Here is a 5,648-nt window from a genome sequence, read left to right as displayed (position 1 = left end):
AGAGATCTAAAAAAACAAGGTAGTGTCAAACCTAGCAAATCATTTAACTGTTACTTTCTTACCAGTATAAGATAAAATCTCTTAACCAAGTGGACCTAACAAGTCTTTGAAATTCTATATGGTAACATTGATTAGTGATGTTTATAAGTCATTTTGAGCATGTCACTCTTTAGTATGGCAGGGAGTGATAAGTTCTAGATGATATTTGGTTAAAATTCTCTAATGAGGTCACAGTAAAAATGTACATGTAAATCTTTAACAAGATTGGCTCCTAGTAGATCTTACTTCAGAAGAGTGAAGTTCCTAGGTGGTTTTTCCCTTTATAGGGTTTCCATGATAAATATATGTGTCAAAATGTGTGAATGCTTATGTTTTACAAAGTTATTTTTATGTTATTTACTTAATGTTGCAACTTGGTACAAGCTAAGTTAATACTCTGATACTTGGTAAGTAAAGAACAGTGAGATAGCAATTTGAAGTAAAGTTGACATAAGTTTGATATGAGATGTTGAATGTGGTTACCAAACTATTATTGTTAAAGTTTGTGAAAGTTTGAATTGGTATTGAATTATTTGAAAGGCCCATTGGATAAATGGATATAATTGATTGAGATTGCATCTACCTTGAATGATGTCAATTTTGATGATATCAAGTATTGTACTAATGCAAAAGAAATGTGGGACAAGTTGGCACTTGTACATGGTGAAGATGAGAATGTGCTAAGAGAAAGAGCAAAAAGTCTAAGAGGAAAATATGATGACACGAGAATAAAGGAAGGTGATAATGATGAGCATTATGTGAACCGAGTCAAGGAAGTTGTAAGTGCAATCAAAGATGTTGGAGGAGTTACCAGTGATGTTGAAGTTTGTAAGTAAGGTTCTCAAAACTCTCTTACATGTCTATGCTATAAAAGTTTCTACAATTCAAGAAGTCAAAGCTATGATTGGTAATAATCTTACACTTGATGGTTTAGTTGGTTGGTTGACTTTGTCTAAATTAAGCAACTTTCATAATAGTGTGGTTACACTTGGGAATGCTTGTAAGAATTCACTAACCATTGGTAGTTCAAAGAACAAAAAGAGAAATAAAGATGTAAGTGAGTGAGAATAGGAGATGACATAGATGAAATTGAAGCATTTTCTAGAAGGAGGTTACCGAGAGGTAAAGGTAAATTACCTCTGATATGTTTCAGATGTAATGAAGTTGGTCACTTTGGTGCAAAATGTCCTAACAAGTAGATGGATGACAAGAAAGACAAAAATGATAATTAGGGTCATAAGTATAGAAAAAATAAAGACTACAAGGAAAAAGGGAACAAATCATGCTACATTGTTGAGGAAGAGCACACCGACTTAGATACTAAAGATGAGAAAGATGGAGTAGAAGTGGTGTATGTTGTTGTTAAAGAAGAGCCCAATGAGGAAAGGTATGAGGATGAAAAAGAACCTATTTCACATATTAGTGACAATGATAAAAGGATCATTGATAGTGGATTCTCACATCATATTGTTGAAAATAATTGGTTAATTGTGTATTGTCTTTGATGTTACACAAAATGTCATATCATTGCTAGTCAGTGTATGTCTAGCTCACGTAGGAGATGAAGATAGTTTCCTATGTCTACCAAGCATTCCAAAATTTTCCAAGTCCAGAAGAGATTAAATCCTCTTCTAAACTTGGAAAATTTTCTTGTGTTTTGGCATATTGAGTTCAACTTATCTATTTGTTGGTTCTAGCTGACTGAGGAGATGAATATTAAGTATTCTAAGTTGTATTCAAGCTGACTTGACAATGTGTAAGATATAAATATAAAGACAAGTTGAGAATTGAATGTGTGTAAGCAATAGAAGATTTGAAGATGCTTAAAGGAAGTGAATTAGAAGGATAAGCATAATATCATTGTTGAGCTACAAAGATACATTCGATAAGAAAGGATAGAGTATACAAGCCAAAATTGAGATCTGTAATTAGCAATTTAGTTGCATTAGAAATCATGTCATCTCATTGTTACTCTCTAACCATTGTAGTAGTGATCTAGCTCTCTCTACAAAGTTGGCTTAGTAGTTATTTGTAAATCCTCTAACAAGGAGGCATTTCTAGATTGAAGTGTCTAAAGACCTATAACAAGGCCACTCCTAAAAGGGTGATTAAATCCTCTAATAGGGTCACACTTAACAATGTGTTTTGTAACCTTTAATAGGGTTGGCTCCTAATAGGGCTCACTTTAGAAGAGTGAAAATCAGTAACTTGTTGTAATTTGTGGTTTTTCCCAAATTGGGTTTCTACGTTAAATCTTTGTGTCACTTATGTTCATGTTATTTATTTTATGTGTATGAAACTAATTTAAGTAAGATTAATCACAAATAATATCTTAAGATTTTCATTTATCGATTTACAAAATTTACTACTGTAGATTGAGTGTTTGTGTATTAACTGAGCATCAATAATTTTAGTGAAGTTTATGTTATGTATTGACATCCAAGGGATATGGGATTTATTTTAGTGGTAATTGTTTCACCCCTCCCCTCTCAATTACTCATCTTATATTTCCAACACATATGACTAGAGATCTTAATAAGTTTGATAAATTTGAGGAATGTGATGGCAGAACTGTTAAATTAGGGAATGACAATCCATGTCCAATAAAAGGTGAAGGTTTCTTAATTTTAAATGACAAGATCAAATGCAATGATGCATATTGGGTGCAAGGACTAAGATTCAATATGTTGAGTGTTTCTTTGTTGAATAATATAGGTCACAAGCTAGAATTTTGGGACAAGAAAGTCCAGATTTATGATGGTAATGAAAATTTGATTAGCATTGGAGAAAAAACTAAAGGTAATTTATTTCATCTTGATCCTACAATTGATAAAAGCTTGTTTGCACAAGTTGAATATGTATGGTTATGGAACAAAAGGTTATGTCATGTCGATTTTGCAAATTTGGTTAAGGTCAGTAAGAGAAGAGTTAGAGGCTTACCAAATTTGCATAAAACTAAGAATGTTATGTGCAAACAATATCATCTTGATGAGATGACCAAGTCAAGTTTTTCAAGTAAGACACATACATCTAATGATATTATTGAATTAGTGCATATTGATTTGTGTGGAGCAATGAGAGTAGAAAGCTATTACGGTGACATATATTTCATATAGTTTGTTGATGACTATTCTAAGATGATGACAATCATGTTCATGAAGTTAAAGTCATGTGCTTTTGATATGTTCAAATGGTATAAAACAAGAGTGGAAAAAGAGATTAGTAAACAATTGAAATTTTTAAGATATTATAGCAGCGGTGAGTTTATGTACATTGATTTTACTAACTTTTGCGATGAGCATGGTACTAAGAGACAGTTGGCAGCACTGAGGACACCATAATAGAATGGAATTGCTGAAAGAAGGAACATATCAATTATTGACTATGCAAGAACAATGTTGATTGAAAAATGAATTGCTCAAATATTTTGGAGAGAAGTCATTAGAACCATAGTCTACACTCTCAACTGAGTTCAACTGAAGAAAGGAACAAACAAAACACCTTATGAACTTTGGCATGTTTATACACCTAATGTGAGTTATCTCATGATATTTGGAAAGAGATGTTGTATTCATAAAGATGAAAGGAATGAAAATTTTGATTCTAAAGGTGATGAAGATATTTTCCTTGGTTATTCTTCGAAAAGCAAGGCTTATAATGTTTGAAAAAGGCTAGTAACACAATGATTGAAAGTGAAGATGTAAGAATTGATGAGTTTGCAGATAAGAACAATGAGGAAAGAAAAAAAGGAACTAGATGATTACAAAAAGTTTGTCTATGTCTATGAAGATCTTCCTAACATAATGATTGAACAACAATAAAGAGTCACTGAGTGTCAGCCTGCAATACCCGGGTTACAGACAAAATAACTTGATTAGGATGTTGAGCCCCAATCGAGTGAAGATAATGTTGGTAATTAAAGAATTGAACCTATGCTAACAAAGTATGTGAGAAGGAATCATTTGACTAAACAAATCATTGGATATAAAAGTGATAGAGTTATGACAAAAAGTAAGTTGAAAGACATTACATGTTTAATTGTTGAGTTTGAACCAAGAACTATGAATATTGCACTTGACAATGACGACTGGATTAATGTTATGAATGAAGAGATTAATTAGATTGAGAATAACAATACATGGACACTAGTACTAAGATCAGTTGATAACAATGTGATTAGAACAAAGTGGATTTTTGTAAACAAATTTAATGCAAATGGTAACGCTGTGAGGAACAAGATATGATTAGTTTGCAAAGGTTATGCCCAAGAAGAAGGAATTGACTATGGTGAGATGTTTGCCCCTGGTGCAAGATTGGAAGGAGTCATAACTTTGTTGGCTTATGTTACCTACAATAAATTAAAAGTGTATCAAATGGATGTTAAGTCAACATTTTTGAATGGGATACTTGGAGGTCTACATAGAACAACCTGAAGGAGTTGTTGAACCTGATCAAAGACACCTAGTTTGCAAATAGAACAAAAATTTGTATGGACTAAAGCAAGCACTAAGAGCCTAGTATGAAAGGTTACATTCATATTTGATTTAGATTGGATTTGTCAGGACAAGTGAAAGCAATAATCTAGATGTGAAGATTGAAGCTAAAAACATGATATTGATTGTTACATTTTTTGTGGATGATATAATATTTGGTGGTAATGATTTGTCATGCAAGTCATTTGTTGATCAAATGACCAAGGAATTTGAAATTTCTATGTTTAGTGAGATCATTTTTCATTGGAGTACAAGTTCATCAAACAAAAGATGGTATTTATGTGACCCAATCTAAGTATGTGAAGGAAATACCAAAAACATTTGGAATGGAAGAGTCAAGGCTAGTTGATACACCTATAGTGACTGGGTGCAAATTATCTAAGAAAGACACTATTGTTGAGATAAATGAAACACAATATAGATTAATGATTAGAAATTATAGTATGTTGTACACAATAGATCTAACTGGATACTGCACATGCAATTGGAGTTGTTGCAAGGAAATTAGAATTATTGCAAGGTTTTATTCTAATCATAAGGAAACCCATATGACTGTTGTAAAATGAATATTTAGAAATTTGAAAGGAATTGAAGACTTTGGATTGTAGTACAAACAATATGGTGTCTTTACACCTAATTCTACGCTGATTTTGATTGGGTCGATAATGTGGATGATAAAAGATACAAGTGGTAGAGCTTTTTTCTTAGGAGAGAGATTGATTACATGGTTAAGAAAGAAACATAACTACATTTCACAATCTACTGTTGAAGTTGAGTATGTTGCCACTACAATCATTTTTTCTTATATTGTTTGAATTAAGTAACTATTGGAAGGAATGTAAGAGGAGGTAACTGAGCCTATTACTATTTATTGTGATAATACTAGTGCAATAAACATATCAAAGAATCTAGTGATGCATGCAAAAACCAAGCATATATCTATCAAGTATCATTATTTGAGAGAGCAAATGCAATAGAAGCAAGTGAAGCTTGAATATGTGAAATCTAAAGAACAAATTGCAGACATGCTTACCAAGCCATTGTTTAAGGATGATTTTGAGTATCTAAGGCATAAGCTAGGGTGCTTCCCCTATCTAAGATTCACAAAGTAAAGAT

The sequence above is a fragment of the Cupressus sempervirens genome, chromosome 9 (assembly GCF_028749045.1).
Source record: "Cupressus sempervirens isolate cs-2001-9-10 chromosome 9, ASM2874904v1, whole genome shotgun sequence".
In the NCBI taxonomy this organism is placed as follows: domain Eukaryota; kingdom Viridiplantae; phylum Streptophyta; class Pinopsida; order Cupressales; family Cupressaceae; genus Cupressus; species Cupressus sempervirens.
The sequence above is the reverse complement of the archived record's forward strand: the minus strand, read 5'-3'. Positions refer to the sequence as shown.